This window comes from Perca fluviatilis, chromosome 20, assembly GCF_010015445.1.
Source record: "Perca fluviatilis chromosome 20, GENO_Pfluv_1.0, whole genome shotgun sequence".
In the NCBI taxonomy this organism is placed as follows: Eukaryota; Metazoa; Chordata; class Actinopteri; order Perciformes; family Percidae; genus Perca; species Perca fluviatilis.
Genome location: NC_053131.1, coordinates 30331698 through 30347271, shown reverse-complemented (window position 1 = coordinate 30347271; position 15574 = coordinate 30331698). Strand labels below are relative to the sequence as shown.

At 42.4% G+C, this 15574-nt stretch overlaps 1 long non-coding RNA gene across 1 annotated transcript; it reads left to right on the top strand.

The window, feature by feature from the left end:
• Nucleotides 1-1865: 1865 nt before the first annotated feature.
• On the top strand, nucleotides 1866-14743 carry LOC120548652. The gene is made up of 4 exons (XR_005637232.1): nucleotides 1866-2027; nucleotides 12103-12211; nucleotides 12768-12815; nucleotides 14548-14743. It is a non-coding gene; the product is annotated as an uncharacterized LOC120548652 (long non-coding RNA).
• Nucleotides 14744-15574: the final 831 nt, after the last annotated feature.

Below are 15574 nucleotides of genomic sequence, written 5' to 3'. Positions count from 1 at the left end.
CTATTTTTCAATTCAGCAATTATGCGATTTTCTTTTTTCCTCGGCTGCAAATTTTCATTTGTCCAAAGCAAAGGCCTGATGTTCTCTGTGCTGTTATGTGTTTCTCTTTCCTGTTTTCCTAGGGTTATTGCGGCAAAAAATACAGTTTCCTCATAGGCTGCCAATTTAATGAAGAACATTTGTGCCAAAGCTCAATCTGCCATGCAATGTAATGAAAATGAATGCCCATGCTCATACAAAGAATAAGTCATTATGAATCTTTTTATTGTTTTACTGAGTCATGTTTCTAAAAATGTTTCTGTCAAATATCTCGCATGTCTTCCAAAGCAATCCACCATAATAGCATCATTCTTCATAAATCAGTGTTGCTTATTTATTTGACTTACACACACTGTAAATATACACCTGTGATACAACGAGCATGGCTGAAAGACGTGAAAAGAAACCTAAATAAACAAACCGATAACGAGAAATGAGAAAAAATAAAAAAAACAGCTAAAGAAAAACACGAAAAGTGAAAATATAGATTTAAAAAAAATAAGCATAGGGATAGTGTGTTATATATAAATGATGGTGGTCAGAAGAAATCAGATTCTACAGACAATACAAAAGAAAAAAGAAATAGAATCGTCTTCTCACATTTGGCAGCATGTCATTTTAACTTATTGCAACTTGGGTCTTAACTTTTGTAGCTTCGTCCATCATTTCTATCAGTTACAATAACATTCTACACGTCTAAGTAACTGCTGAGCTATCGGAACACGGTATCCCATAAAAAAAATTAAAAAAACACAAGCAATCACACGATCAGACTTATCTAAAGCAGTGACTCCTAACCAGGAGTACTTCTGCTGTTGCCAGCACAACTAAATCATGATTTGATACGAAGAATATATCAGCTGTTACACCTGAACCTTACATGTTGCAGTTACAGTATATAAGAGAAAAACTGTTAGCAAGCGAGCACAGTTTAACCCTTGTGTCGTCCTCGGGTCAGATTTGACCCGTTTTCAACGTTTTTTGTATCAGAAAAAGGAGAAGTCGAAATAAGCGGCGAAAATGTTGAAAAAAAGTGACAGAACGTTGGGAATACTGTAAAAAAATGTTGTAAAAAGCAACAAACGCAACAATAAAAACTTCATAAACACCGCACAGTCTGGCTCCCACGCAGCGAGTCTCCCGCGGTGTGTTGCCCCCCCGAGCCTCTGACGGTGAAGTCAGTTTCCCCAGGTGAAGTTTAAACACACGTTTAATTTAAAGTTAAATTTGTAATAAATGAAATGTAAAGTCCACATGTTTTCTTTCCTCGTCCCCTTACCGTGCACCACAGTAAATGATGGACGCCCTGAGCTCCATGTCATTACCTTCCCGTTATGTGATAGCGGACAGTAGAGAGGGAAACAGCAGTGTTTACTTCCACGTAAAGTGAACCAGCCTGCTCCGCTGGCATTTCATCTATCAAATTAAGTCCCGCTTAAAAAAACACAAGATGTTGAGCTTGGAATGAAAGGCAACCTTAAAATTACAGGTGTAGCGTGATGTCATGGTGACGTTTTTTAAAAGCTGCAGAGCACAACGTGCGGAGGTGTTATTTTAACATTACGCTCATATAATGTCCAGGTTCTAAGTGGACCTAAATTGTCACATCAATAACGCTAGCTATTGGCTGTGTTCGTTTCCCACAGCTAGTTGTCGGGTTTGTTGTTATGATACCATTGAGTTGCTACTAAGTCTTTTAAAGATACATTTGGCAAGGTTTTTATTGGCCCTCAGCGCCACATGGGTATCGTATATCTGCCGAGGTTCATACGGTTGTTAATCAATAGTGATGACTCATTGATTTCTTGGCCAGGCGCTGAAAACTCTCCACCCACTGGAATTTCAACTCCCAATTCCCTACGACCTCCTGGTATTTCCAGCTGCTCAGCCATGGAGGACAGTGTAACGAGTGAGGCAGCTCAGTTGCAACACTTTTCAGGCTAAAAAAGCCTTGTTCTTCAGCCAAGACAGCAACACCGAGCGTTGAGGTTAGTCCCGTGCTGCCAGGCAGTATGCATTGATGACTGATGACTACAGATTGCTAAAAGTCATTGTATTCAAGGCACATCTCAGTATAATGAGCAGACATGTTTTTTAGTATAGATGTGTCCAATGAGAATCAGATCTCTGACCCCTACACTGTTTCTGTGCCATGTTTTTGCATGTCTTGCAGTGATGTTTAAATTTTCTTGTACTCCAAATTTAACGAGAGAATCTTATAAAATAATCCAATTTTAGAGCAGGGTATTTCTAAAGCTACTGAAGCCATAAGACATGATATAAATAACAAATTACTGAAATATTTGACCCCTTATTGGGCCATTGGAGGGGGGGGGGGGGTTCCCAGTTCCATGGAAAAGCTCACTAGATTCTGAGGAAGACTGCTTTTAATCCACTGTTGACCACATCCTCCTTATGTCTCATTTTAGTTCAAGGTTCTTTTTGTTGTTTGTTTTATCAACTGCTGTTTCCAAGGACGGAAATAATAAATTTTGCGGTCCTTAAAATGTTCTGAAAAATGGAATTTCTACAATTCCGTGACAGGTTTGCACAGAGTCGAAACTCGTGATGAGACTGTTTTGTCAAAAATGAGATTGTATACAAATCAATGTGTTTGAAAAGGTTTAGCCCCATTCCAACCCAGTTCCAATCCAATTGCACCACATCAGAGTCAGAATCAGAAAATGTTTTTATTTCCACAATAAGTTACCCTTACGTGGAATATGCCTTGGTGAAAGGTGCATACATAAACCGAAACAATCACACATATGAAACATTATTTTGAAATAAAGAATAAACACAGAAAAACAAATAGATACATACAAAATAACAATTGCATAAGAAAAAAGTGGCTGAATGGGATGAGTGCAGCATTTGCAAAGAATGTATAGGATGTGTAATGGGCAGATGTTAAAGGTCCCATGGCATGAACATTTCACTTTATGAGGTTTTTTAACATTAATATGAGTTCCCCCAGCCTGCCTATGGTCCCCCAGTGGCTAGAAATGGTCATAGGTGTAAACCGAGCCCTGGGTATCCTGCTCTGCCTTTGAGAAAATGAAAACTCAGATGGGCCGATCTGGAATCTTCTCCTTATGAGGTCATAAGGAACAAGGTTACCTCCCCTTTCTCTGCTTTGCCCGCCGCCCACAGCTGCCCAGAGAATTTGGCCCGCCCATGAGGAAATAGAGCTACAACCGTGGCCGCAAGCTGGTCAAGGCCACACCCCTACCCTCCACCTTGCCCCACATCTGGCTGTAATTCTGCACCAGGCTGAATTTCGGGAAAGAGACTTCAGATACAGTATTAGGGGACCACAAAGGCCTATATAAAAGTATCCAAAAAGCAGCATGTCATAGGACCTTTAAGTTCAAGATGAAGGTTAGTGTAAATGTAGTGACTGGGGTTAGGGTTAGGGTTAAGAGTCAGTGACAGTGGGGGTCCAGGGCCTTGTTGATGAGGCTGACTGCTGAGGGGAAGACTCTGTTTTTATGGCTGCGAGGCTTTGGTCCTGATGGACCACAGCCTCCTGCCACAGGTGAGGGGTTCAAACTGTTTGTGTCCGGGGTGAGAGGGTACCGGCTGGTTAGACACAGCAACAAGTGTAATGCTGGCGGGCACAGAACAGACAAAAACCCAAAAGCACAATGCGAGAAAGCGAGTAAAAGCAAGTCCACAATCTTTAATCCGAGAAAACAGGCAGAGATCCAAACCAGGCAAGGCAAACTTAACCAGGCAAGGGGCAGGCCAGGAATCGGAGGAGCATAGGCGTAATTTACAGGGGAGATGAGGGGGTTACCCCCCCCCCAATAATCAAAACTGGCCAGTGCAACCCACCCCAAAAAACTATTATAATTTCCTTTACATAAATAAAGACATTTGCACCACAAATTGTTTCCGAAAAATTCACCAGAATGCAGAAAATGAATTGTTTGACGTTCAAAATTTCAATTTTGCTCCAAAGTGGAGATCTCAACCCCGCCCCCTCCACCCCCCCAATGTTGAACCCAAAGTTACGCCCTTAGGAGGAGTATGCATTAGCTGAGTTAACTTCTAGCTGGGGAGGCTGGTCAACTGCCGTGCCGCGTCCTCTATCTTGCCGTTTATTGTTAAGACTCGTTACAGCTTTCACTGCACTCAGCCACACCCAAGATTTTTTTTTTGTGGCATTTTTTAGGTCTTTATGTGACAGGAGAGCTTAGACATAAAAGGGGAGAGAGAGGGCTGCAGGTCGGAATTGAACCTGCAGCCGCTGCGGCGAGGACTGAGCCTCCGTACATGGCCCACGCTCTACCTGAGGCCTGTACTACGACTCAAGATCAACATGGCCTGGATTTCTTTCAGTTACCCGGCTTCACCAAACCTAACAACCGCGGTACGCGTTACCTGTGTCACGACGGCGGTTAACAACTAGTTTAATCAACCCAGGGTTTCCCAGTGTTCCAATAAAAGAGGCGGTGTTTGCACAGCCAACGACCAATCGCAAACATCTACCATAATAAGAGCAAACTATAATTCTACATAAATATGAAGATCACAGACACGGTCTTACAGGAAAAATAGAATATAGTCGCTGCTTCCTAAAACAGGAAGGACAGCTGGCAAAAAAATAGCCAACGCTGTAAATGTGTAAATTACAACGCTTCTCGTCAACCCATCAATCAGCCACAAGATCTGACCATAATTACTCTTGTGCTTTTCATAAATTGTCGTCGCTTTAGCCTATTATTTCAGTGTCAACCATGGCAGTGGTAAGCGATCATGGGAGCAAATAAAACATATAAAAACATAATTCAAACCGATGTGCGCATTGGCAACACACGGCTCAAGAAGAAGACAAATAGTGTAGGCGCTTTTACACCGGTTGATCTCTAATCTCCAACATAAGCTTTCTCCCGAGCAGGTTAGGTGTTCAGCATAAATTACCACGACGATTGAACCCGGTAACAAGTGATCCACCGTCGTGATACAGAAAACCCTGGGTTGAACCGGAAGTTACCTTGTTAACGCCAAATCTTGCTTCGTTATACAGGCCTCTGGTGAGCTATCCAGGCGCCCCAGCCACAGCACTTCTGACACCACGTCATGTTGTGCATTACTGATTCACTGCGACAGACTTGTAGAGCATAACTTCTCACAGTCCTTATTGCCGAGCACCATTCCTTTCAAAATAAGAGCACACTGTAATATTAACTTTGCGTCTCACTCCAGTTCTGTACATCTCACACACAGCATCAGAAGCCAACACTCATCTTGCTGGATGGGTCAAAGTGAAATGCATTTGTCTTCAGTCTTGCATGAACTGTGATAGCAACCTGATGGTTACCATTTCTGTTGCTCCAGGTGGGGAACATTTGACAGCAACACAGTGCAGTGATTATAGGGCAGAGTTTAAAACGGAGTGAGCTCCAGAGAGAAAATGTTAGGAAATTATAATTCATTGCTTGTAAGCCACTGGCTGTGCCAAAGCAACCAAGCTTTGAAGGGCTATAAACAGAGCCGGGCAGAGCAGCGCCGAGGGAGTCAACACAAAGTTCAGGAGAGCCAGCCAGCATCCCAATATTTCACACTTCAATGTTTCATCTAACCACAGAGCTGTGAATCATGATGAAATCTTCGCGCTAAGTGACTGAGGAGACCTCCATGAACTAGCCCAGAGTCTGCACTCTCCTGGAGTCCCACAACCAAAAGCTTGTTCCCTCCTTTCTCCATTTCTCTACTTGGCCTGTAAACCGTATTAACATCAGAAGCAACAGTGAGTGCGAGGGTCATGTGTTAATGCGGAAAATGGCTACCACACTTTTCAGTGGGTCGCACTTCCCTTGCACTGAGCTGAACCAGAGGGAGGGAGGGAGGGAGGGAGATCGCAGGGTCTACTGGAAGGGAAGGGGGGAATTCAAGCGGACCGTGGCCCCGTGCATTGCATGGAAGTCAGTCAAGCATAATCAGTCATCCCGCATGGTACAGGAACATGCCCACTGTTAAGTTGTTTACATATCCCGAAAATGACTCTGGAGTAGGTAGTAAGTGCAAATCAATGAGCAGACAGGGAGAGATTTGGGCGAATGCTGCAGCCCCTGATGTAGCCCAGGCTGACAGTACATACCCATATGATGGATTAGTGCAGCTGGCAAATTACATCTCTCTAATTATGCTTTGCAAAGTGCGTTACAATGTATCACTCGTGCTTTAATCTGGGCTAAACACAGGGCTGATGCTTAATGGAGAAAAGTCAAAGGTGGACACACAGCACAGGGCTCAAGTTCAATTCTGGAGATTTATTTTTCTTTTCAATTAAAGCTTAGTGCAAATTAGGAGGAGACATACATAGGGATAATTCCAGTTTTATCAGAAGCTATGTTTGTACACCTGGCCATCATAACATTGTTTTATGATGGTAAGAGAAAACAAAAGCCAAACAATAATTATTACCCAAACTGTCTGTCGTAAAACATCCATCACAGTTTAGGGACCCACTTTCTGCTTTGGCTTTCACCCACTGTACTGGTAAAAGTTCAGTGGGGCCTCAAATAAAAATGTGTGCGCACTAGAGATTGTCTGTTCCTTTAAGAGATTTCATTAGGTGCATTCTGTTACAATTGTTTATTAAACAAATGAGGAGCACTTTTGCTCCACTAAATTTGAACCCGTCTTATCTTACACATGCCAGACAGGAGGAGACAGCGAGGCCATCCCAGGCTACAGGACATTTATTCTAAACCCAACAGATTTCTACAACCGCCACCATCTCTCTCTCTCTCTCTCCCTCTCTCTCTCTCTCTCCCTCTCTCTCTCTCTTGGCCGAGAAACACGCGTCCTCAGCGTGCAGTTCACTGTGGCGCTGTCTCGCGCAGATCATCATTTTAACATCTCTGTTAAAACAAGTCGGGAAGCAGACAGCAAAACTTACCTTTAATCTTAACGATATTAAACAAAGATAAATGTTCTCCCTTCGTCCTATAATGTTCATAAATCGATACTAGAGTAGCCTACTTCCTTGTTTAGTGTCTGTCTCTTCCCACTGTAAACTGTCCAATAAAAATGAAAATGCAAAAGAAAAACACAAAAAGAAAAAAGAGAGCTCAACAGAGGAGTTGAAACGCCGCAGACGTTCTCACATTCACACAGCTGACATTGTTTTTCTGGTTAACAGCGTGAACATTTATTTTGTGAAATGCAAAGAAAAACTTCCACCTATTACAACTTGTGTTTTGGTTTGGATTTCTGGTCTTCACTATGGGTTCATTGCTGAAAAATCACTGATTTTGTCATACAGGTTGTAAACAGGTTTGGCTAACCACATTTTTTGAATGTAAAACCAAAAGTTAGTTCAAGCGATCTCCAACATCGGTAGTATAATATTATTTAAACTAATTGGGATGACAGTCAAAGAGTTTTTCTTTAAAGCAAGCCTTTGGAATTACACTGAAGAGAAACTATTGTGGCCACAAGTGACAATTACGGTATAAACGGTATAAAAACACGCACACAGTGAACTGACTCAGTATTGTCAGTTACGCAGCGATATCTAATTAAGGTTGGCTAATGGAAGCAATACTGTAGCCACCATAAGCTACACGGGTGATACCAGACTGATTAAGGCTGTGGCAGAAGTTAAAACTGAATTAAGCCAGAGTGCTGTTTACAGCTTTAGAATTCCACTTTCCATTTAAGAAAGGATGTATCAGTAATTCTTTCAAAGTCACAATTATAGATTGAAATAGCATCTCCTGCTTCTCCTTTTTAACAACCTACATAAAATCCAATGACTCCAAAAACAATCAGACTTGTTTTTTCATTTTATTTTATCTCGTAGATCCAAAACATCCAGTGTGCTCTCAGGTTTCGTGGGCCTCCTCCTACTGGATGGTAATCACAGGCAGGGTCAGTCGAGGTCAGGCCTGTCAGCGTGGCTCCCAGGAGAAGCTCCGAAGGCCAAAAAAATCCAAACTATTTTTGAATTCTACTGGGGGCTGAGGCTGAAACCAATTTGAGAATGACTGTAGAACAGGAAACTAATCAGCTAAATGCGTGTAGATGGAGTTTGGGCTTTCTCAGTTTGGTTAAAGTGCTTCACATCAAGAGATTTGTCTGGCATTAAAGAACAGCATAACTCTTGGTTGTCTGATGTAAAGAAGTGAACACAAACAGGGATGTGTGTGTGTGGATGTGTGTGTGTGTGTATGTGTGTGTGTGTGTGTGTGTGTGTGTGTGTGTGTGTGTGTGTGTGTTAGGGTGTTAGAACTTCTGGTATCTTAAGGAAGGCCATGGGTCGGAGAGTTGTTTTATTAGGCAACAAAAAGGCTGATTTGAATCCTTGAGTGTTTTGGCCATTATCATTTAGCCATGGAGGAGTTTTACTTGACATATTGAGGTGTAGTGCAAGAGGAAGTCACAAAGCAGATGGGACACTATGTGCCCGTAACCTGAAAATCAGTGAAAAGCTCAAAGATCACCACATCAGTAGCCTTACTGAAGTAAGGTCTGGCCCCTCCACACATACATTCTGGAATAGGAGAAAAAAAAGGCTCTGGGTTGTTTGCATTTCTTTAAACCAATCACAATCGTCTTGGGCGGTGCTAAGCTCTGGCCGCAGCGAAGGTGGCTCTGTAGAATAGTCTCTCGGGAAGGAACTTGTTTTGGTGGAACATTTGCGGCCTGCAAAAGAAAACGGCACATACAAAAATACATTAAGTACTAACGGTTCACACAATACAGTAACGTAAGCTATTTGAATTAGCTGGAGACATGGTTAAGCATAATTTGCTTACACTTACCAGTGTATCGCTGTGTGTAATGTTACTTGTCCACAGCAATCCCCACAAATCGTTCACAAAACGTCCCAGTTAGAGAGTAAATGCCGTAACGTTAAAGGTGCACTATGAGTCCCCGCACGGTTTCAGCGTGATTTCATTTTTGTCTCAAATCGTAGGCATCTCTCCTTGATCCGCTAGCTGCCTGCCCCCTGAACACACGGTGAAAAAGCCCGGTCTTGGAAGACAACACAGGAGTCGTAAACGTCAAACAAACACTAGGGCAACAGGCTGTGCACCAAAATACAACAAACCACTCCAGCCAATCACCGACAAGATGGCTGGGGAAGGGGGTGGGGGTTAGTCATGACAGTTTCGGAAACCTGGGGGGAGGGGCGAGCTTGCTCTGTTTTGTTTGGAATTTACTTGGAACGTCAACAGAAGTGACGTCATGCAGGAACTCATAGTGCGCCTTTAAACATATTCTTTGCGTTTGTGTTCTAAGGTGAGAGCTGCCTCCGATTCAAATGTCATGCGGTGTGTAGCCGGGGCCTGAGGTAGTCACCTAGAGGGCTCGATGGGTTACACTGGTCAGGGCTGCATGCAGACAGACATGTGTCCTGGGAGCGCTCAGCTCAAAGTGTTGAGCTCCACAGTTGAGGCAGACCTATCCCCTATTTCCTCACCTCCGCAACAAGCACGGCCTCCATTTATCAAAACCAAGTCTTGGCCTGGGCTAGTGACACACTGGGACTGCGGTTGTCATCTAGGCCATACATTATGTCAGTTAAAGCTGTTTTTTATTAGCTGGATGATAGATAGTTCTTTAATTGTTTTGTTATTTTTTTTTTCCCTGATGTGAGAAAACACGGGCTCGAACGTGGGAACGCGTGGACTCCGCTGTTGCTATGTTTGGATAGAAAAATGGGAAAATTTTACAGAACATGTACGATAGGATTTCTAATGTGCGTGCAGAAAGCTGATAGCGCAGTGAGGTGTTTCCAGCTCTTGTGACATGGTTTCAGTTCGACATGTAACATAGATGGCTTTAGGATAAATAAACAACTTAATCGGTGTGTGGAGTTGAATCTCTCAGGACTGAGGTGGAGAGGTTATGGTGCTGTATGCTCTGACACAAGTCAGAAGGTTTATTTGGGGTGCCACCTTGGATTTTAGAAAACAAGACCTTAGTTTCTCAACAGGATCTTTCAAAACACCTCCGTCTAATGTGGTTCAGTCGGCTTGGAACCATTTAGAATGGATTAATGTCTACTTGTTACCTGACATTATCAGTTGCATATACTGTATGTCTGGGTTATAATCAGGTTACCCAAAGAGCAGGGCTGAAACCATTTTCATGAACGGGTTTGTATGATATCATACGAAAAGTAGGATATCGCTGGCTGGTCATGTGCCATCGGCTACAGATCTCGAGCGGTAGTTACTAGCTTTTTAAGCCGTTACAGAGCTTCCTGCCGCCGGCTACAGACCTCCCTCACAGCTCGGTTGTATCAGCAGCAGTTAGTAGATGTGTTTAGCCGCTACAGAGCTCTCGGACACCGGCTACGGTGCTCCGCATGGTGCTGGTTCAGTTACCCGAGAATAGGTGACTGTGAGCCTTCTTTAACATTGTGTGCTGAGGCAGTAGGGTATGGACAGTCAACGCCAACAGAATCAACAAGCTCAACTGGCTGTGTCCGGTGGGTGGAGCTGGACTTTATGGTGGTTGTGTCAGAGAAGAAGATGCTGCGAAAGCATCACGGACAATGACTCTCACATATCCTTCCTTGTGTGTGTACACGTACATTAAGGGCCCTATTGTAACGATGCACATGAAGCGCAGGTGCGTTTAGGGCGTATCTAAATCCACTTTTGCTAGTTGGACGCCGAGCGTATGGTTCAAAAGGGTTGTACTTAGTGTCTTCTTTAATTCATAGGTGTGTTTTAGACGTAACATGCAATAAACAAATCAGAGTGTCATCTCCCATTCCCTTTAAAAGCCAGGCGCGTTTGTACCTTGGCGCATTGCTATCATGATGGCGGATTTGCACCGTAATATTTTAATTTGTAATCTTTTGCATGTTTGTGTGCTGCTGCGCGTCCCTGTGTGTGTAACAAGCACGAGCCTAGGCGCATTTAACTAATTTGCTGTTAAAATAACAATGAAATGCTGCGTTATTGACTTTAGACCAGGTTTTTGTTGGTCAATGCCGCGATCACTTCCGGCTGCCTCAAGATAGCCATACGCCAAGAATTCACCTGAACACACCTCCCTGTAAGACCAGCACGGTCATCGGTGCAAAGATGGGCGCAGGTGCATTTGCTATTTAAACGACGTGGGCGCTGGACGGGAAACTGACAACTGCGTCGGTCTGAAACTAGCAAAGACACTTGCATCGGGCTTTGCGCTGCACTGCGCGGGGTGCAAGATAAGGCCCTAAAGCTGTTTCTAAAATGGACATACAGTATTGATATTGTCATCTTACTGATGAAGTAGTTGGACTGCCCCTTTAAGGAGCTGCTTTGCACGCTTTTATTCTGTTTCCTTATTGTTTCACTGTGCAGCCATGTACATGTGCTCATATCCTCGTCATAGTTTGTATAAGCGTATAGCCGTTTTTATTTTTCTCCATAGGCAGCTCTGCAGCAGCTACTGGTGTGATGGGAAGCTGCAGAGCTGAGGCAGAGCAGCGGACTGGACCCAGGATTATTTGTCTGTTACAAGCTCTGCTTTAACTCCGATGTTTTCCAGATGTTATTACCACATTATTGCTGCTGGTAGAGCCCCAACTGTGAAACCAACCACAACAGTCCCAGCCTCAGTACCAGTGGTGGAAGTTTGCCTCGGTGTTGTTTCTTTTGGCTTCCGGCCACCGGGGCCTCTAAAGGCTTTAACTGATTTATTTAGGAAATCTGAGACTCCAGAAAAGAGATGATGAGGTTTTTCAGTAGCACGTTGAAGGCATAGACACTCTGATACTGTATTCACTGATACTGTATCAATGACAATAATGTCCATATAATAATGGGATATCTAATGTTTAATATACAGCCGCTCACTGTACTGAATGTTTAGTGTCAACTAATCAGTTTTTCTGGAAGTTGTTGAAGCAGGCTAAACTGCAAAGTGTAACACTTTCCTTGACCACAACTCATCACGAGGTCCACTTCCTTATTGTTTCTGTCATGGCCTTCCTCAGCGGATTGAGTTTTCTCAGTTACTGACAGTTACTGGTGTTGTTGATCTCATGTGAGTCACATGATAACAGTTTGTTAACAGCTGTCTGTTTCCTTGTTGCCTTTCCGGCAGCACCGGAGCAATCCCAGAAGTGAAACATCGTGGATATAGATTACAGCTGTCTGTGACTTAAACTGCTCACAGCCTCCAATGGGTAAAAGTCAAAGATCATGGACCATGAGTAAGTGGACGACCAGAAAATGATCAAGACTATAGTGTATACTGTACAACCACCACAAGAAAATATGTGATGACAAGTGAACCATGTGTTGAGAAAGACTGCAAGATTTAAAAGCGCCGGTCACACTTTATTTTACAGTACATTAAAAAGACGTAATAAGGCGTACTTTGTATGAAATTAGACCAAAGAAATAATGTTGTTTTTATTGGATAGAAAACAGTTATACCCTAATTAAAGGCCAAATGCCTAAATTATGCTGTAATTAGTACACAAATAAGATATAATAAGCCTTACTTTGTATCAAATTGGACCAAAACGAGAAACTATTTGGTCTTTATCAGACAGAAAACGAACACAGTTATACGCTAATAAGAAACCGTAAACCTAAATTATGCTGTAACTAGAAATGCATATATTGCCATATTTAACTCAAAATATACTCTATTAGTATACCAAATTACAATCTATTTAGAAACCAAATACAGGTGCTTATTAGAAGAAAAGTAAAGAATGAACATCCATCCATCCTTTATCTGTAACTGTTTATCCTTTACAGGGTAACAGGGGGCTGATGTTGGCTGAGAAGCAGGGTACACCTGGACAGGTAACCAGTCCATCACAAGGCTGATACACAGAGACAGACATCCATTCACGCTTACTATCACACCTTAGGGCCATTTAGCGTGCCAAATTAAGCCTAATTAACCTAACCTGCATGAGAAAATGCAAAATGTCATGGCCCAAGTCATCCAGCTGGATCGAACACAAAACCCTCTTGCTGTGGGGCGACAGTGCTAACCACTACATCTCCCTGCCACTACCCTCATTAACCCAACCTGTATGAGGAGAAGAGCAGATGATAACAGAACACGTTTATTTATAATTAGAGAGACTCCCATGCATGAAACTATTAGTCACCAAAAAAAAATATTCACAAAGAACAAAAGAAATAAATGAAGATGAACACTGTTTGCTCTCTCAACTTTACTCTCTCCTTCATTCTTCCTTTTGCTCTCTACCTCAAGTGTACTATCTATTATTTACAGCAGGGGTGTGAAACTCATTTTAGTTCATGGGCCACATACCCTTCATCTCAAGTGGGCCAGACCAGTAAACCACTCCACAAAGATCAGAAACTTTATCTGCCACAGAGTTTCTTGTCAGCTTGATGTTGACAAACGCAAGTTGCTTCTGCCACGACAGCGTTCTGATGCCATTGTAGGAAAAGAATTATTAAAAAATGTTACGGACGTGGGAAAGAGGGCTAATATTCCGAGAAAAAACTCTTTCTGAGATTAAAGTCGTAAATTTAAGGAAAAATAACTTGGATAATCTCTGAGATTAAAGTACACTGTGTAGTGTTTTAAGTATTTTATTAGCTAAAATCAATGTCTTTATTCATAAATATGTCCTCATTGGTGTAAAATGACCTCTGCCAATGATCTGACTTATCCTCGTAAGCAAAGAATTTCTTATCTGTATTTACCTTGGATGGGCAAGTCCAAAGAGGCTTCCATGTCGTTCCACCATTTTGAAAAACTATAATGGCTGAGAGGGACATAAAGCACTAGCCTACCGGTCTAGCTAATCCACAACAGGCATTTTCGTTCAGAGCCAGCGTCACGTGACTGAAACCAGCTGAAACGGAGAAGGAGATCAATGAGAGGCGCTTTTCACTGCCCCGGAAAATTTGAAAGCCTGCACTGCACTTTAGTTCATAATGGAGGATCGTACTCATGCCGAGCCACGGGAGAAGGACTCCTCGTCGCCAAAAAAGTGAAAATTGGAAGACATGTTGTCATAGCTTCTTGGTACATAACGGCTACCGTAGATGCAACACACATTTGAAAAAGCGAGGCGCTAGAGAGCACTATTCGTTTGAATGCAAAATACAATTTCATTGCTAGATGGGAGAAATTCCTACACAGTGTACCTTTTAAAGTGATACATTTGGAATTGGAAAGAATTACTTTCTAAATTACTAAATTTTCACACTTTTCAAAGTCATCCAGTGGGCCTGATTGGACTCTTTGGCGGGCTGGTTCTGGCCCACGAGCTGTATGTTTGACTACAGCATCAGGAGGAAGGGAGAGAACGCAGTTTGATCATTAATAATATTAAATGTGTTTATTGTTATTTTGTCCTTAAAGGAATAGTTTGACATTTTGGGAATATACTTTTGTATGGACCCAAATGTTGTTGTTTTTCAAAACGTTTGACCTGTCTGTGGAGCTAGAAAGGTTATCAGTTCAGCACAATAATCAGGAATCATTCTAAATCATGAATATCCAGACTAAATTATGTGTTTATCTGTCCATTTCTGTTGAGATATTTAGCTCTGCCTCAAGTTGTTGGACAGACAGACAGACAGACAGACAGACGGATAGATGGATGGATCAGTGGACCAACATCGCCACCTCTGGGCCCTGCAGTGATCATTTTATCACACAACTGATCAGTGCTCCTGCTTTCTAGAAAATAATATGTTTTTATCACATTAAACTGGAAAGAATGTGTGTACAGACTAGATGCCACGATAAGAGATAATGTTAAAATTGGTCATGACCAGAACTTAACGTTCTGTACATTGTTCATACCACAAAGAAAATAAATACATTGTACAGTCCTACAGTAATTGTTTCCAGACTAATGTTAATGTCCTCAGGGCCCCAAAGATGTAGTTCTCTCAGGGCCATCAGCGGGCTCATGACTCGGGTAAAGCAGTGGAGATCTACTCTTATAGAATTTAATGCAATACGATACAACAGATCTGCCACAAATTCTGTATTTAGGACGATTATAATGTTTAGTTTTTGTTGACACTGTCAGAGAGGTGAACTATATGTTTATTACTGAGGTGGTGGTTAGTGGTGGTATTGTACTGGACTACTGAACCGTGTTTCTAACTTTCTTTCTTTTGTAAATGGGATGAGCAAAACGTTAGAAACATCTGTCAATATGATGCTGTTCAGAAAAGTCGGAGGCTCACCAAAGTTGCTACAATTCATCCTTTGAAGAACAGGGATAACTCAACCAAATCCTACGGCAATCCACCAAATAGCTGTCAGGACATTTAACTCGGAACCAAAATGTTAATCTGTTGGTGGCAGTATATGAGAAGTCTATGATCAACCAAAGTTAATAGGATTAGTCATCGGGGGTCCTTCGATTTCTGCACCAAATATCATGGCAATCAATTCCTTAGTTGCTGAGATATTGACGTCTGGACCAAAGTGGTGGACCCGCCGACGAACTGACCTGCATTGCAATCCCTAGAGCCATGCTGGTGGTGCAGCTAACAACAAAAACCTTGTATGCTAGCAATTGTAAGTGTACACAAATAGTAAATGAGAAATATATACA